The sequence below is a fragment of the Micromys minutus genome, assembly GCF_963924665.1.
Source record: "Micromys minutus genome assembly, chromosome: 6".
In the NCBI taxonomy this organism is placed as follows: Eukaryota; Metazoa; Chordata; class Mammalia; order Rodentia; family Muridae; genus Micromys; species Micromys minutus.
Window position 1 is genome coordinate 28,488,547 of NC_137975.1, and position 20,037 is coordinate 28,508,583.

A 20,037-nucleotide genomic window follows, 5' to 3' on the forward strand; every position below is an offset into this window, starting at 1 on the left:
CTGTTTAGCCCAGGCGAAACCTGACTTCCTGGTTTAAGTTAGAAAAACACGCACACAGCTCCTTGGTTGTCAACTGGTTTTTACAAAAACGCCATCTTGATGAATTAAGAGCAAATGAATGAGAACCATATGGATAAATTTCCTTTGAAATGCACCCAGGGTTAAAAAGTTTAAGAAACATTGCTCTTGGCAAATGTAATTTTCTATTTTTTGCTGGAATGAAAATGTTTAAAAAATAGTCTGATGTGTTTTGTTGAACCAAAACCTCAGAGCAGTTTCCAATCCCTGGGGCCTATGTAAGGACCGGGAACTTTCTGGAAGGTGAAGGTAATGTAAGAGGTCTTGGGGAGTCTCCTTGACCATTTGGGGGGAAGTCATTAAAATAAGGGGTTTATCCTAGAGTTCAAACTTTCACATCTGGCTTGTTTCCTGCAGTGGAGTTCAGTTGCTGGATGTGCAAATTTGAGTCCCATTGTTTTCCAACTTTGTTTTTTATTATTTTTCTCCTGAGGAGCCATTGTAAATGGTTTTACTTTGCCATTCCTTCTTCATAAAATTTTATTATCAAAGATAGTTTATCTATTTACACATACTTACCTGCTGCTTAAGAAGCAGTTTCTGTGTTCACCACTCAGAGCCAAATGTTACCCTCTTGAGAATGGCTTTTCCTTCTGTGAAGTCATGCCCTAGAGCTTGGGCATTTTTAGACTCCAGAGGAAATTTCTCTGGCACATTCTGAGACCAATTTAACTAAAATGATACCTAGAGGGTAGATCCTAGGGAGTCTTCTAAGCATCCCACATTGCACTAGACAGCCCTGTATAAGATGGCCTGCTAGCCATCAGCAAGAAGAAAGTTGTTCCTAAGAAAATAAATGCATTTGTAAGTAGACATATTAAGTCAGATAAGGTAGACTCAGAGTGATAAGCATCGCATGTGCTCTTTAGCATTCCTAGGCTTTATAGAGATATATAAAACCCTATATGCACACAGTGGCAGAAACAGAAGAGTCCAGGGGAGCAAAAGGATGCTAAGGGTTGTTAGAAGGGAAGGTAGGGACATATCAGGTACATAGGCCAAGCTACATTCTATACCTCTATGAAGATGTCTTCATGTAACCCAATGTAAAAAAAATTATGCCAATGGGGAATATAATTTTTTTTAAGACAAAAAGAATGTTCAGATCCAAATTGTTGGTAGTGCTAAGACAATAAATATCACTTGGAGGTTAGACTGCCAAGGATTGAATATGAGACATTCTATTCACATTGTAGCTTTCAACTTGTGCCTGTGAGAGGGTAATGGTAACAGAACCAGGGTCAGAGTTAGTGTGAGACTCAAAAGCCAATGTATACAACACACTTCAACAGTGCTGGGCCCAAGAAGTGTGCTCAGTAGGTTGAACATTAGTTTAAATCAAGTTATACTAGAAGTAGCAAATTTTAATATCAAATTGAAAAAGTACATAAGTGCCACAATTTCTTGGAAATGTGTGCATATTTCTATTGATTTTCTTGAAGCACAGAGAGCTGACTTATCTATATTCCAACTTAAATTCAGGATACATTTTGGTAGTGACTAGAAAACTATTACATTTGGCAGATTAGTGATTATCTGAAGAAGTATAATGGGAAAGGCAAGACTGCTACCGAAAACAAATGTATTTTCATTACACCATGAAGAAAGAGTCCTAGAATACAACAGCGCAATAAATAATTTTCTTGGGTTTTGGTTGACAATTAGGAAGTGCCTCTTTGACAGTCAATATATCCTGGTGGTGCTTGAGGGGATGCTATTTTTAATGAGAATTTTCAGGTTCATAGCATAGTGAAATGTGAATTAATGACTCTGATGTACTTGTGTTACAAAATAACTTTGCTAGCATATGAGCTGCATACGGCCGCTTGCAGCCTTTCTGTAAAGAGTGCAATGTTTGCATTGACCATTAGCCGGAGATGAGTCTACGGGGCTTGTAGGATGTACATCAAAACCGTGCATATTACAGAAAGCGGAAGTATTCCCCTTCTTCATCTTATAAGATACAAAATACAAAGAAAAGGAGTGGGGGATCTGTTGGCTCTTGTTTCCTAGTCATAGATGCTCCCTACGCCATCCGCTCCCTTTCTTCACCTTTGCTGTACATGCTCTGGGAAGCGATTGCTGTGTCCTCAGGTTTTCTCTTCTACTCTTTGACATTTCTACAGATGTAGTAAAGCTTTACCGGAGACAGAAGGGTCTGGGATAACTTTGCTGATGAAAATATGCTCAGGGTGGGAGAGTGTGTTCTTTGGAGAAAAGAGGCTTGGCAATTTCTGCTTAGCCACCTGGTGGCTCAGTGCTTGGTACCTGGTGAAGATAAATGGCCTAGATCCTCAGAGGAACATGCGCCAGAGCTGTACTGTGGATGTAGACCTGGGAAGTATTCATCAAATAGAATTTCCTATCCTTATACTGATTATGTAGTCTCATCTTCTGTTGCTGAGGGATTTATTGTGATATATATGATCTATCTATCTAGATAGCTGTAAATATGTATATATCTGAGTTTATATATCCTATATATCTTCAGAATATATATCATTGTATCTAAAAATATATTTTATTTAAAAAATATTTATTTACCTTAAAGTTATTTTAATTACTAATAAACTAATTAAAATGTTATTAAAAATTAAAATTTATCTTATATATATCATATACATCTCTTAATATATAAATTATAAATGTTATAGAATATAGATTATACATAAATTATGAGCTAATAAGCTTCAGCAGAGGTGAAGATCAGTTTCAAGCAGAAACAAAGGTCAGCAGTCTAGTTTCTGGATGCTGCTAGAAAGAATGAACATAATCTCTTAGTGGTTGCCAGCATTGTAAAGTGCCTGTAGGCTGTGTACACTTTAAATATCCTCCTTCATTTTAATGAGAAAAAGGTTTCCATATTTAGACCATGTGAGTTCATAGCATTTTCTGCTGTGGCTGCGCCTTGTCAATATAAGGAAAGAAGGCAAAGAAGAAGGGTGTAATGGTATGGTTGTGATGGTGTGGTTGTGATGGTGTGGCTGTGATGGTGTGGTTGTGATGGTGTGTTTGTGATGGTGTGGTTGTGATGGTGTGGTTGTGATGGTGTGGTTGTGATGGTGTGGTTGTTATAGCATGTTCTTAGTGGTGTAGACATGAGGGCATGGTTTCTATGTCCAAGGATTGGTGTATGAAGAGTTGCCTAACCTCAACACCATGAAAGTTCTGTCCTGTCTTACCACTGGGTTTCTGTTCTAGAAGTTGAACTTGGTTGCACAAAACCAGAAACATTTTATAACAACCAACTCATTCGCTTGAATATATAATCATGGTTAAAAGGCTGTTTTTCTTTCTCTTCTGGGGAATTTAAAGTGGATAGGACTTAGAGAAATATTTTTTCCATCATGTATCAGATAATCAGCTTCTTGTGAACAGTAAATTATTTTTTTAATCTTTATTTTAAAAAACAAAGATAAAAGAAAAAAATTTAAACATTTTTGCATAAATGTATACAAATACAATTGTGTAAGTGCTTGGCTTTTTTAAAAATTTTATTTTAAGGTTTGATACTCTGCATTAAGGTCTTACTAGTTACAATGAGCAAAAAGTACACGTAAAACAGGATGAAACCTGGAATTAGTCAATGTTTCCTTGGTGTGTAAAAATTGAGCATGACAGTTCTTTTTTGTTTGTTTGTTTTGTTTTGTTTTCTTTTTTTCTTAAACTTCACACAGTCTGTGAGTTGTTTCTGGGGAAGTCTGAGCCTCTGGGGTTAGCATCCCACTATCAGTGACTGCATATTATGTCTGTTCTTTTGTGACTGGGTTATCTCACTCAGGATGATATTCTCTACATGCAACCATTTTCTTAAGAATTTGATTAAGTCATTGTTTCTGATGACTGAGTAGTACTCCATTGTGTAAATGTACCACAATTTTTGTATCCATTCATCTACTGAAGGACATCTGGGTTCTTTCCAGCTTCTGGCTATTATAAATAGAGCTACTATGAACATTGTGGTGCATGTATCTTTGTTGTGTATTAAAGTGTCTATGGGGTATATGCCCAGAAGTGGAATAGCTGGGTCTTCAGGTAGTACTATGTCCAATTTTCTGAGGAATTGCCAGACTGATTTCCAGAGTGGTTGAATCAGTTTACAACCCCACCAACAGTGGAGAAGTGTTCCTCTTTCTCCACAACCTCGCCAGCATCTGCTGTCATCTGAGTTTTGGATCTTGGCCAATATGACTGGTGTGAGGTAAAATCTCAGGGTTGTTTTGATTTGCATTTCCCTGATGGCTAAGGATGTCCAGCACTTCCTTAGATGTTTCTCAGCCGTTCGATATTCCTCAGTTGAGAACGTTTTGTTTAGCTCTGTACCCCATTTTTTAATATGGTTGTTTGATTCTCTGGTGTCTAGCTTTTTGAGTTCTTGGTATACCTTGGATATTAGGCCTCTATCTGATGTGGAGTTGGTAAAGACCTTTTCCCATTCTGTTGGCTGCTGTTTTGTTTTTTTGACAATGTCCTTAGCCTTACAGAAACTTTGTAATCTCATTAAGTCCCATTTGTTAATCTTTGACCTTAGAGCTTGAGCCATTGGTGTTTTGTTCAGAAATTTTTCTCCTGTGCCTATGTGTTCTAAGTTTTTCCCTACTTTCTCATCTAATAATTTCAGTGTATCTGGTTTAATGTGGAGATCTTTGATCCACTTGCACTTGAGCTTTGTACAAGGAGATAAGAAAGGTTCTATTTTCATTCTTTTGCATGCTGAGTGCCAGTTGGACCAGCACCATTTGTTGAATAGGCTGTCCTTTTTGCATTGAATGTTTACAGCTCCTTTGTCAAAAATCAGGTGACCATAAACGGGAGGTCTCATTTCTGGATCTTCTATTCTATTCCAGTGATCCACGTGCCTATTTCTGTACCAGTACCATGCAGTTTTCAGCACAATTGCCTTGTAATATAGCTTGAGTTCAGGGACAGTGATTCTCACAGATTTTTTTTTTTTTTGTTGTTGAGGATGGATTTCGCTATTCTAGGTCTTTTGTTATTCCAGATCAAATTGCACATTGATCTTTCCACCTCAATGAAGAACTGGGTTGGAATTTTGATGGGGATTGCATTGAATCTGTAGATTGCTTTTGGTAGGATGGCCATTTTTAAAATGTTGATCTTTTCAATCTATGAGCATGGGAGATCTTTCCATTTTCTGAGATCTTCCTTGATTTCCTTCTTTACAGGTTTGAAGTTCTTGTCATACAGGTCCTTCACTTGCTTAGTTAGAGTCACACCAAGGTATTTCATAGTTTTTGTGACTATTGTGAAGGGTATCTTTTCCCTAATTTCTTTCTCCACATGTTTGTCCTTGGAATATAGGAAGGCTACTGATTTGTTTGAGTTCATTTTGTATCCAGCCACTTTGCTGAACTTGTTTATTAGCTATAAGAGTTATCTGGTGGAATTTGTGGGGTTACTTAAGTACACTATCATGTCATCTGCAAAGAGTGATGTTTTTCCTTCTTCCTTTCCAATTTGTATCCCTTTGTTTTTTTTTTTTTTCTGTCTAATTGCTCCATCCAGGACTTCCAGTACTATGTTGAATAGGTAGGGGGAGATTGGGCAACCTTGTCGAGTCCCTGATTTTAGTGGGATTGCTTCAAGTTTCCCACTGTTAAGTTTGATGTTGGCTGTTGGTTTGCTGTATATTGCTTTTATTATGTTTAAGTATGGGCCTTGGATTCCTGTTCTTTCCAGGACTTTAAACATGAAGGGGTGTTGAATTTTTTCAAATGCTTTCTCAGCATCTAGTGAGATGACCATGTGATTTTGGTCTTTGAGTTTGTTTATATGGTTGATTACATTGATGGATTTGTGAACGGTAAATTCTTGATGAAGAAGGAGTGGAGACCAGCTAGGTCTAGAAGAGCTTGTACTAAAATATTTAGTCATGAATTCTGTAGCTGAATTCTGATAGGGCCATGAACTATGCAAATGGCCTTGACCATATTCAGAAACAGCTTTTGTCTCAGCTCCTGTTATCAGCATAATTGAAAAAACAATTTTTTCTTTGTATCACAGATTTCTTCATATGCTTGAGTAGAACAAAGTTTTTGGAACAGAGTAAGGAGAGTCAATGCCTCCTGTATATAAACTCCCTATTATGATTCTGAATAATGAACTTGCTTATGGGTCAAACATGGAGATGAAGCTGTAACATCATGTAGTTTTGGTCTCCAAAAATTTACATTTTCTTCTCTTTGACCTTGTATATTTCTCAGTCTTCTTAAGCTGTTGCCCTTTCTGGCTGCTAGCTCTTTGAGGCCCATATGTATTAGAAAATTCAGAGAACAGAACCTAAATAGATGTTGAATTTAGATCTAATTTTCTAGAGGGTACAAGAAGTCAGCTTTATGATGATTCACTCCAGAGTTTATCTAGTAGAGAAAGAGGAAAATGGTAAATGCAGTACTGAGCATCGTGATCACAAACATTTTATATGTTTAATAAAAAAGGGAGACACAGACGAGACAAGACCAATGCTGTGAACTTGTGCTTTCAACTCCAAGAACTTATTGTAAGTGAACCTAAGATCTACAATAGATCTTAAGTTTGGCTTTTGACTACATCGATAAAAAGACTCTCTCTTGCCCTGCTTCTATGTCGCTGTTTTATTCTTAGGTTATATGTGTGAAAGATAACATTTCATTCAAAGAAAATTTAGGCTGAAAGGCAAAAAGGAGAGTTTCACAGCTAGGAATTATAGGTTACCAGACCCTTTCTTGTGCTGGAAAAAGTAGGCTATGTATCCAAATTTTAGAAATGTCAGCTTCTCTTATTTAGCTGCTCAAAAATAAGAGTCGGCAGCTGACACTAAAAGCATAGTGCCTGTAGTGCTGACTTTAGGGTACATTGGCTTATCTCAAGTGTGGATGGAGAAAGAACGGTGTTTATTCTTAAATCTAATAGGATCAGGAAGTAAATGATGCAGATGCTGTGCATGTGAGTCTCATACACACCCGTAAATACATTCCAGATGTATTGGGTGGGGCAGGTGGAGAGATTATACTGGTGCTGAAGTGGCAGATAAGATGCACCATTGCTCAAATAGCAGCTCATTCAGAGATAAGACGTTATAATGTTTGTCCATCGAATAGCAATATGTCCTCTGTGTGCATGAGCAGACTTCATGTATGGGATCTCACCAAGAACTCCCAGCACAGCAATGTAGTACCTCTACATGTTATTATGCTCATTATGAAGAGAATGATTAGATTACTCTAGCTCTCAAGGAATGGGTTATAGCCCCTTTGGGGGTTACACATCAGATATCCTGCATATCAGATATTCACATCATGATTTATAACAATAGCAAAACTATAGTTATGAAGTAGCAATGGAAATAATTGTATGGTTGCGGGTCACAACAACATGGGGGGCTCTATTAAAGACATCACAGGAAGATCGAGAACCACTGGATTCTTTCTGACTCAACATTTCTTTTAAAGAGGAAGGCCACTGGAGACTTATCCATTTTCCTTTTGTTTTTAAAATTTTATTTATTTTTATGTGTATGACTTTTTTGCCTGTATATATGTATCAATGGGTGCCTGGTGTCTGAAGAGTCCACCCGGAACTAGAATTATAGTTGGGTGTGGGCTCCCATGAGTTTGCAGCCTGAGTCACAAGTGCTTTTAACTACCCATCTGTCACTCCAGTCCTGTTACTGAACATTTTTAACACAACTCCATTTGGCTAATGCCTGCACAATCTTAATCACAGTACAGCACAGCCTTTCATGGGGTTCCCTCCCCATTTATCTTTGTCTTCATATGCTACTTCCCCTCAACATTGCCCTGATGACATAGTCACCATTTTTTCTTTACAGAGGGCACACAGGGGTCTACCCACTGAGAGGGATAGAAATTAACGCCATCCCAGATCCTGGTTCTCAATTGTCCTTGAGTTGTTTCACTCTATGTAGCTTGCATTACCTGGTCTCTGTCTATATCAGAACTGGGAGTGAGGATAATCAGGACACATCTGAATAGTGTGTTGGGCTTTTATAGATGATAGAAAATCAAATAGTCATAACACTTGCCATGTAGGATGAGAAGGATTTAGTTCTTTTTCCCTGTTAATTCTTGTAACCTTTTCCTAACATATGCTGAAATGCCATGAGATACAAAGCAAGTACTTACACCTGTAATGCCATTGATTTCATGTCCTACTGAGGATTCAATAGACAGAGAAGCTTTTCCTGAGGTGACTAATAAACTCCTTGCAGCGTTGTCTTTGGATCAATGGAAAACATGCATAGGAACAATACATGTTTAAGTATTTCCTCCCCAATATACCATTGGAAAATCCCTTTGGTTTTATTATTGGATGTAGGTGTAGTTGCCTTGACAACTAGCTTCTGAACAGACTGCCTCTGCCTCCTTGTTCTACAGCTTGCTGTAAAAGTCAAAGTGTGATATTCTTACAAGATGCACATAAATTTACTAAGGAGGGGATTTCCAATTTGCATATGGTAGCTGTCAGATGCTAGAGAGACATCAGTAATTCATTACAGGAGAACTGTAAACCCTCTCAGATTTACAATTATTTTTTTCTAAAAATGATCATCATTGTTCATGAACTTGAAAGCAGGTCACTCCAGACTTACAGTGAGGATTCTCTAAAGGTGGTAGCATTGGAAAACGAAAGACCTTCATGACTGTTCTCTGTCAGTTACCAGGAGCAGTTTCAGATTGTTCAAGTTGGTTATGAGCATCCATGCGAATTCTTCCTGCTACACTTGCCTTTCCAGAATACTCTAACCACCTCAGGGAATGTCTGTGCAGTGAGGGAGAAAGTGAAGTAAATGGGATTTGGTTTGGCAGAGCTTTTCAAATAACTTGTTCAATTTCTAGAAATAGTGGGAAATCTGTCTAGCCTGTAGCCACTTGTCCAGAAGCATCACATTCAGGTTCATCTTCCTTTGAGGACATGAGACTATATGTACTTCCCCACATACACAAGGCATGCATATCCACATTCTTGAAAATGGCCCTTAAAACCTAAATTTCCCACACATTTGAGACTCCATTTTGCCTTTAAATGCACAGTTTTTGTCTGTGCCATGAGTATACTATGCTTAGCTTGTCCTTACAGGTCTGCATTTAAATTCTTACATGTAGATGGTTCTATATTTGTTTTCCAGGCAAGTAAGTGTTAAGTGGGTCTGCAGTGCACACGTGCTGCCAGCTGCCTTCACTCACCTCTACCATCCTTGTTCCCTCTCCCTGACAGCACAGCTTGCTCTCTGCATCCCTCCCAGTGCCTAACCTCAGCACTTATTTCAAGTGTTCTCTCACTGACTGGTTAGGTAAGATTGCTTTGTGCAGATTAAACAACATATTGTGCTTTACTAGGCTTTTCCTTATATGCCCTTCTGTTTTTGGAGATCAACTCTGAGCTGCTCATATTGGGCTCAAAGTCTTGAGCTTAAAAGGTGTGTCCACCTTAGACTCCCAGGTATCTGAGACTACAAATATATATCACTAAAGTTCCCTTCTATTACATCCTCAATTAACTAATCTCCTACTTGGTTAATCCATCAGAACAACACATAATAATTTTTATAATAAGCTGAGGCCCGGCAGGAAGAACTATAACTATGGTAGAGTTTTGAGATGATAGCTGAGTTCCCATCTGAGGTTAGCCAGTATTTATAATTTCTTGGCAAGCTTCAGTGAGCATTTGATGGTGAAATCAATTGAATGGAAAGTGTGCTTCTTATTTTTCCCGAAAGTGATGTTCACATGATATATCTTTTCATGTGAGTGAAGATAGTTCTAGAGGACTAATGTCCTTCATCAGAACATCCTGACAGTCCTTCTAGCCACAAAGTTTACTTATATTGTGAAGTACAATCCACCGTCAAGTTCTAAGGCCGGTGGCAACCATGAGCTCATGATCTGGGTCTAGAAGGCCCAGACAATGCTTTACAAAAGTCAATTGTTAAAATCATGTAATTATTTTGAGAATTGATTTTCTGTATGAACAGATTTTTGCCATGTTTATTAGAGAGAATTAGATACAGAAGATGTATGCAGCAGCATTCTGATCTTCAGAATGTTGGATAGTTTCTTAGTTGTGTATATTGTTTTTCTTGTCTCACCATCCACATACTTTTTTTTTTCTTTGAAAATGTCACTACCAATTTATTCAAGAAGAAAAAGAATTGATTTGCATTTTGCTTGCAATATTTAATGAAACTCTCTCCTTCTCCCTGGAAACTATTTCTTCAAGCCACATCACAATTCCTCACTAACTGAGCAGTTATCTGGTCGAGCCTCATTACCAGTGAGCAGATAATGGCTACGTGACAGAAGCTGCTAAGTAGGCTTTACCTCAGCCCCTAACTGCCTCATCAGTTGTTCCTTGAGACGCAGGGAAGAAAAGTGTCACCTCTGCCTGAGTGACAGATTCAGGGTACTTCAGAATCTTATGACCTTGGGCATCGAAGTCCAAGATGTTCTCCTCATAGTAAGCTCTTAGGAATCCATTTTCCTCCAGATGATCTTAGGGTTCTATTATGAAGAGAAGTCTTTTTGCTCTTTCCACTACTGTGAGCAGACTCCACCTCCACTGATATGTGGCTCATTTACTTTGTGGAAACTGAGAAAAGGAAGGTGGTGATACTTGTCTTCACTGTGTGTGTGTGTTTGTGTGTGTTATAATGTCTCATTTGTATTGAGTTTGTTTATATTTGTTTATTTGACCTGCTCCAGGTTCTAGAGGGGATGCAGGCCCCCTCTAGAGTTTAAGAGACACAGGAGAGTAAGAAGGCTTTTCATGTGTAGAAATGCATAGATCGTCAATAGGGATCTACCTGCTGAAATGTATGAGCTACGATGCGAGCGATGAAGCAGTGGACATTTTGGATTGTATCACATGCTTTGCTTCATCGACTCATATCTTCATTCTAAACTCAAAAGGTGATGGCCTATGAATTCAGAACCCTCTTAAATTTGTGGGGCTTCACTTTTCCTGAAGAAACATGCTCCAGGCACCGTGACTTTTCCATTTCTACTACTGCATTTCTTAAGTGTCCACCCAACATCTTCAGAGAACTGGAAGAAAACAATCTTACACTCACATGGAAACAGAGGATCCCAAATAGTCAACGATAATTCTAATCAGTAAGAGAGGTGCAGGAAGTGTCATGATACCCAGTTTTAAGTCACACTTCATCCTTAGTAGCACACTCCACATGTTAGAGGCAATGCAAAACAATGGACCATAATAGATGACCAAGAGAGCAACTCAAATAATTGTAGCCACCTAAGTTTTGACAAAGGTTTCAAAACTATCTTGGAGTGTGTGTCAGGGAAGACAGCATGTTTTAAACAAGTGGTGCTGGGGAAACTGGGCACTTCCATAAGTCAAAGACTGAAACTTTAGCCAAATAGCCTACTGCTATCTTTCCAATTTAAAATGCCTCTCAGTGGCTCTCATATTTGAACTCTTATTCCCCAGATGCTGGGGTGGATGAAGCCTCTCAGAGTTGGAGCCTTGATGGAGGAAGTCTGACCCTAGGGATGGGCATCAGTGGTTCATAACAGGGCCCCATTTCTTCTTCTCCATTCTTGAGTATATAGGCAATGTAATCAAGCAGCTTTCTGATTCTGCCACTATGTTTCCTTGCTTGTTACCATGTCTTCTCTAGCTAAGATGGATTTTATTCCCCAAGCCAAAATACACCCCTTAAGCTCGTTTGTCAACAGTATTTTATCACAGCTGGCAGAAAAGAAGCTGCACTTTGCACAAATACAAATTCAAATGAACAAACGGCCTTAGGGTTAGACTTGAAGCTTTGGCATTGATACAGGAAGACATAGCAAAAGAAAAATTTATCAGGATCTAGGCATAGACTTTCCGAAAAATCCTCCAATATCTAAGAAAATACAGGCAAAATTTAATGAACAGGATTGCATAATCTTCCAGACAATGCACAGCAATAGAAACAACAGAGTGAAGAGACAGCATAGAGAATGAAGGTAAACGTATATCAGCTATTCATTTGATTAAGTTATTCTCCAAAATCTGTTTTTAAAAAAGTGGTCAATTAAAACCATGCAAATAAACTGAACAGACAGTTCTCAGTAAAGTAAAAATATTCAACAAATGTATTGTAAATGTTCAACATATTTAGCCATAGAGAAATGCAAATGACTACTCCATTGAGATTCTATCTCACTTTAGTCAGGATTGCTACCATCCAGATCACAAAAGGAACAAATAGAAGGATGGTTGTGGTGAATGAGGGATGAAAATGAATGCAGCTCCTGGAAATTTTTAAGGAAATTCTTTGAAACTAAGACTAGAGCTGCCATGTGATCCAGCAATATTACTTTGGAGACAAACAAAAGGAATTCATATCAATATAAAATGGAGAACCATATACATCATGATCATCACCACAATAGTTATGAATTGCAGAGTCAGCTTGGTTGGGTATCATCAGATTTTATATATATATGTGTGTGTGTGTGTGTGTGTGTAATATATATGTGCATATATCTGAATATATATTACTGAATATATTTATATTTATCAATAAAATGAGTAAAATCATGTGATAAATAATAAACATAACATTGGAGGTCATTGTCTTAAGTAAAACTGATTCATAATAATAAATATTATTTATTTCCTCTCATATTGAAGTTATAATTTTTAAGATATTAATGTAAGAGGCAGATTATTTGGAAGAGAAAGAAAATGAGCATGAGAGGAAAATGAGATGAGGGTAATAACATGGGTTATTATGCTCTAAGTATAGATCTGTCTGAAATTACCATTCTTTTGTTTGTTTGTGTGTGTGTGTGTGTGTGTGTGTGTGTATGTGTGTGTATGTGTGTGTGAGTATGTGTGTGTATGTGTGTGTATGTGTGTGTGAGTATGTGTATATGTGTGTATGTGTGTGCATATGTGTGTATGTGTGTGTGAGTGTGTATGTGTGTGTATGTGTGTGAGTATGTGTGTGTGTATGTGTGTGTGAGTATGTGTGTGTATGTGTGTTTATAAATATGTATTTAAATGTGTTATTTAACCATTTTAGTTGGTCTGTACTTATTATCTCCACTGATTTTGTACTCATTTGTACAGAGAAATATGTCATAATATAAATGTAAAGAAAATCACTTCTTTTACTAAATGAATGCATATATATGACTTTTTAAAATTGGCTATGAAGTAAAGATTGATAAAAAATTACAAATTCAATTCTTGCATCTCCAAGGTTCCTCCTCCTAGTTTCTCACATGAGTTATAATAATTCTGTACTTTTTCTGGACATTATTTTTCTATTTCAATGTATGTGATACTCTCCTTCCCTAGTCATTTCTAACCATTGCATATACCTGGGATGCTTAAAATGCTTTCTTGTGTACCAACGTTTACCTCCTCTACCTTAGGTCCCAATAGATATGCATAATTTTAAAATTTATTAATAAACTACACTCATGTCTTCTCTATTCTTTTTCTCACAAATGGTGGCTTTGGTCAGCCAGCTAGAAATCTCCAAGTTCAAAATACATTTTGAATCCAAGCAGTTGTTGGAAATAGTGTATGCTTCTTGTAAGTTATGAATGCTTAGCCTATTGCGTAGATTTCTGAACAGACTTCTAAGGATTTTTCTTATGTTTTAACTATACACTGTCTTTTCCTGCAAAACAGCCACTGTGACAAAAATAAAATTACTCTGCTGACCTCTACTTCAGAGTCAGCCATATTGCTTTCATGTTCTAACAACCAACATCTCATGGGCTCTGGTTACCAATTGACATGCCCCTAGTCAAGCCCTTTCCATCGGAACATTAGATCTTGCTTCTGTACCTCATTCTGTGACTCCCCAAATACTGCAGTTAGGGTCATTGTACTCATGGCACATTCACCCAGAGTGGTTTTAGTCTACATAATCACTTGCCTCTCCCTCTACCTTCAATGTGGTCATACTAAGATCTCAGGTCATTTGGAAGTCATGTTGTTTGAGAGTCTATTGTCAGTAATATTTACTAAAGAGACTAAGTCCCTCCTCAAACTGGCAGGGTCTTTTTACTTCTATCTAGAATGCTTATTTTTATCTAGAATGCATGAACTCAGGGATATTACCTGTTTTGCTTCTGCTATGTCACCAACATCATTAGTCTTGCCATTCAGAGGCTGAATAGGCACTTCTAGGATTGATGAGTATGTAAATGAACTGGGATCCCAATGGGAACATAGCAGCTCCCATGATTAAGTCTAGAGTATCACTGGGATGATAGATAATCTACCATATCTAGGAGATACTGGATCCCATATACTTAAACAGCTCTTGGCAAGACCACCATCTCATGGAAACTACAGAAAAGACAAAGTGTATGGGATGGATGGCGAACACTGTTCTTTCTCAGCAGAACACTCTGGTGTGCTCCAAGTGGTTTTCAATACTTAAAAATGCATGTGTACTCAGTGTGATTTTTGCCAACCAGGAGCTTTTCCTTTCATTTTGAGCATTTCTTCAGTCTCAAGTTCAGTGACTTTGGATAGGTTAGAGGGTAATCCGTGTGTACAGTGCAAACTTAGCACATGCTGCCAAGTGAAGCTCTAAATTCCTCTTTCTTTATAATCTTCAGCTTTTAACTGCATGTGAAGAAAACTTTTCTTTTACTGTGAAATAGCTGGACTCACTGTAACCTTCCCTATAACTCTTCATTCCTAGCCCTCAGATCACCTTATTTTGTGCTGTTTCTATTGCAAAGCCATATTCACTAAGTCAATCCCAACTCTTCAGCAAGCCTCCCTTTTATTTCTCTGGCCATCTCTGTCTACAGATCATATAATCATACTACAGGCAGGAGCTAGCCCGTAACCTTTTCCTTAACATGTTTGGTGTATTTCTTATCTAAGAAAAGTAAGAATGATATAGATGCCCCTCTTTCCTGAACTGCATCATGAAAAGTTTCCATTTAATAGACCATAGCTCTCTTACAGCTTCAAGGTGGTCCACTGTCCTGTATTCCTAACAAAATGTTTCTCAGAGTTGTCAATACACCTCAACGGATGAGAGGTACCCCAAACCAGCAGAGACTAACATCCCTCTAGGTTTTTCTGGATTCTATGCAGTATGCCTTTCTGTGACACACTAAAGGTCAAGGACTAAGGTTAGTGGTGTACTATCATATATTGTCCTTCAGTGACAGAGTCATGTGTCTCTCTAGACTCCTCTTGCCAGCAGCTTACACAAATGCTCTATCTCTACTGCTTGGAATGACTTCAGGCTGCTAAACACCATGGTGTTTCGTTCCATGTTGCCCTTTAATCCACATGTCCTTTGTTTCTGTCTCTGTTCAGTTAACCTTTGCTTGTCCTTTGAGCATGTCCTTTCCTAGAAATCCTCCAGTTTCCCAGGATGATTTCTGTATCTTTCTATATGCTACTAGGATAACATGTGTAGAGTTTTAAAAACATTCATCTCTTATGTATCTTTCTATCATGTTAGGAATCATGTCAACTAAATCTCTAAAGATCAATGTCTCTCCTTTGATTTTTGTATTCTAATTTCTCAGGCAGGAATTGTTAATTATGGACCTATGGAAAGAAGAAGGGAAGGATACACAAAACCATAGCTGCCTGGATTGAGAAGAGCATTTGAGAAAAAGATGAAACTAGGAGGTGCCATTCATGCTTCTTACATGAGGACATCATGCTTAAAGCTTCTTATATGAGCACACCATGCTACTGTGTGTATTAAAAACTCAGAGAAGCAGAGGCACAACAATGATTTTGTTATTTTTAAAATCAATTAGTTTATAAGCTCATTTATAAGTTTAGGTTGTGTAATGCAGTTAATTCTGATTATGATGGCAGCAGCAGTGTTGGTGTGTGTGTGTGTGTGTGTGTGTGTGTGTGTGTGTGTGTGTGTTTAGAAGCACAGGGGTCTATCATAATAAATATTACATAGGACCTCTTGAGATCTTGTTCAAGTCTATTGTTTCATTCTTTTTGTTCAGATAAATAGAATGTATCTATTTACTTGTTCTGTATTTATATTATACTTTTCATGTACTTATCATGTATCAAATATTTTTAAGTATATTTTCAGAAACTAAAGGTGTTTATTAGTATTTATTTGATATCAAAATGATCAATAAATTACCAGTATTTAAAAAGTAAATTAAAAATCACAGGCTGAGTGATAACAAGTCAATGCATTTGATATGTGCATAGCACTTAACCTTAATGAACTCACACATTTCCTTTCTTACAGATAGGAGTGGAATGACACAGACTTGACTCCAGGCATGCACTTCGAAATCTATTTTAGGTTCTGTCATTTGCTTCTTGAGATTTATTCTGTACACTATTTGTGTAGCTCTGGTTCTAATTGGAAAGTTATTATTATAATAGTCACAACAAATGCAAAACTAAGAAAATATACTATTGGAGAAATGAGAATATATTTCAGCAAAGTGTCTGTTGCTGAATGGCTCCTCTGTCCCTCACCATAAAGCCTGTGCCTGGACAGCTATTCCCCACGTGTGCTGCCTACAAAGGTCCTTCCTGGTTCTGCATCAACTTTATTTCCTTTTAATTTTCACTAAAGGCTATTTATGCTGGGTAATTTGAATGAGGAGAAAGCCATCTGTATCACTGGTCTATGGTTCTCCACATCGCCATTAGGTTCTGTATTTCATTACGGTTGTCAGAAGAGTCTGTCTGGCTTATTCCTGACATCTACTTCTTCTCAGTAGTTTTTATCTCACATCCATCTCTAGCCTCTTTTTTAATTGAATTAAATTTGGGGAAAATGTTACAAGGTAGGCATGCACCCTGAAGAACATTTGCAACAGATTTTGTAGCAATCTACAAAAAGAAAAAATTGCCTAGAATTTCCAGTGTAAGATGGAAACACTCCAACAAAAGAAAACAAAAGCCACTGATAGTAAAATCATTTTCTCTCTGGCCAGAGCTGAGGTGCAATGGCATATAACAGCTTTTCAAGGCTTTTGACACTGGGGGCTACCTCTTTAATGTGCTCTGAATTGTTCCTGGCACCCCATAGGTGTTTAATAAATATTAATATGGCTAAGTTTAATAATAAATGAAAAGAAAAAATTCTGAGCAAACCCTGTGGGGGATATGCATGGAAAGACACAACTCACTGTTTCCAAAGGCAATCCTACCTGATTTCAGACATCATCTCAAAGATCTAACAGCTTATCTCTTTCATTTTAAAATAATGTAAAAAACAATTTATAGCCAGTTTCCTCATTTAGTGCTGCGTGAAATTTTATTTTCAAATCAGACAAGAACATGGAGACATGAACCAAAGTTATACGTTTGTGATGTACAACTGCGTGTGCAGAATTAAGGCCAGATGGGGATGTAAAACTAGCTCCTAAATCTCAACATATAATTCCTTATGTTTCAGAATCAAGTGGAATACCAATCAGGAACTGGCAGCAAGTGAATCAGCTCTTGTGTCTCTGAGCCTCTGCCCTCTCATAGCCTGCTCATGAGGAGTGAAGATGAGGGAGAGAGAGAGAGGAGAGGGAGAGGAGGGAGGGGAGAGAGAGGAGGGAGGGGAGGGAGAGGAGGGGTTGGAGGAGGGAGAGGAGGGAGATGAGGAGGGAGAGGAGAAGCTGTACAGAGACACTTTCAATTCACTCAGATGGTGAATATGGAGATCAGAAGTGAGTCTTCCCCAGCTGGGTCCACTTTCATTATGTTAAGTTTAATGAAATGAGTGTGCTCATGATGTCCCAGAATTATCCACAGAGATGAGAGGAACTTTAGGCCATAAGATTATCTTCCTGAATGCCAGTGGAGGTGGCTCAGGGCACAGTAAACAACTAGCTTGTAAAAATTGCTTTCAGGCTCTGACTACACAGAATCAGATGGATGCCTCTCCTCTCACCCCTCTATTTGGGATTGAACTCAAGGCCTGGCCCTTGCTAAGTCTCTACTACTGAGGGAAATACTGAACCCCAAGTGACATATTGACAGAACAATGATGGGCATATAAATGAGGCTGATTTTATTCATATCTTAGCCTCCCTGAATATTGTCTTGTTAGAAGGAAAACCTTCTAACCTTCTAGTTCGTTTTCAATGATCTCACGTTCTTGTTTGATGCCTTGTCAGCAGCATAAAAGGCTCCTGTTTGTTTGGATGGGAATCATGCCGTAGCTTCTCATATTTAACTACATAGTCCTCAGTTGCTGAAACTTTGGGAAGGATCAGGAGGTTTGTCCTTATTGGAGGAGATATGTCACTGGGGTGTGGGCAGCCTTTGAGGTTTCTAAAGCCTAGCGTTAATCTCAGTGTCTCTTGCTTGGCTTCTAATTCGTGGATCAAGATGTGCTCCATCAAACATGTGAATCAAGTGCGCCAACATAGGCTCTACCCTTTGAGACCATAAGATCCAAGTTAAGGGCCCTCTCTTGTAAGTTGCTTTAGTCATGGTGTTTTACCACAGTAACAGGAAGGACACTAAGTTAAGGCTCAGCTCGATTTGCTTTTTGCCTGGCATTTTCTACTCATGTCCTCTATGGCTGAAGAAGAAAAACAACAACAACAACAACAACAACAAAAACCCTCCAAGTTTTCTTCTAACCCACCCACCTCCCCATCTGAGTGCTGTGGCGCATGTGCACAAACACATACACACGAATATACACACACACATGCACACACAAATATGCACACACATAACAAATGCATGTACTAAAAACTATTAAACACCTTTTAGTGAGGGCAAAGGAGATGGTTTGTACTTAAGAGCATATATTGCCCTTGCCTGGGCCCCAAGTTTAGTTCCCAGAATAAAATATTGGAAGGCTCATAACTCTAGCTCCAGGGGATCTGACACCCTCACATTGACCTCATAGGTACTCATGTGCACATTCCCCCACACACATGACTTTACGTATAATTATTAAATAATGAAAGGAAACCTTTAAAATTATCAGTTTTACCAGTGACACATGTTTGCATGGAGACCGTTACTTATAAGACACTAAACTGTTACAAGAACTGTGAGAAAAGCCATTGCAGAGAAGCAGGTCAAATAACTTGTTTGTTCCTGTAAAAGAATGCGATGATTCTGGAGGCATCTAAGACACTGATTGTGTTGTCATACAGGATAAAAGCACAGGGTCAAGTGGAACAAAGCTGTAGTTGAACAGTTCAGTTCCTAAGGTACTACTCCGTGATTCACTTTTGACATGAGCGAGGTTGGGTTACCTACTGTAACATCCCAGGCAGTGTCAGAGTACATTACGGCAATTGATGGTAATGTTAAGCAGGCTTGAAAGTTCTTGCCAAAAATGACACCACAGTTCATGACCACACTGACTTGCTATAGCCAGGCAATTCTCTGGAAAGCATTGCTTGTCAAAGATAAAACACCCTGACGGGCTAGCAGGCTTGAAGTGTGAGTTCCACGTGGACCACAAATTGGGAGCTTTGCCGTGGCTACCAAATGTGCTCAGCTTGCTCTTTCTCAAGTAGGCTCGAGACAAAAGGGATTTGAGTCCCAGGCTTATATTCCAACACAGCACCTGGATTAACTGTAGGCCAAACATGACCTGTAGTGCAGTGCATGTGGGCAGCCCTGAAGTGTAACCTACCACTGCCCTCTTTAGTAAGTCACCACATGCCCACAATTCCTCCTTTACAGGCTGGTCCTTTGCTTAAGCTTCTGATTCTTCCCTTTAAGTAAAGCTGCCTGTGGGGAATGGGGTAAGCCGTGTCCTTAGCAGTACTGCTGTTCAGTAGCAGTGGGTTCAATGGGAGGAAATGTGTTCTGGAAAGAGATGGTGAGACAGAGACAGACAGAAGAAAAGCAATGAGGCATTAGCTGAGCATTTTCTAGATATTCCCATAGCCCAGTGCACCTGATACCAGCGGTACGGAAGTGAAAAGGCCAGGCTGAGAAGCTTATGGATGTGAAGTCATAACATGGCTATTTCCTGTTATA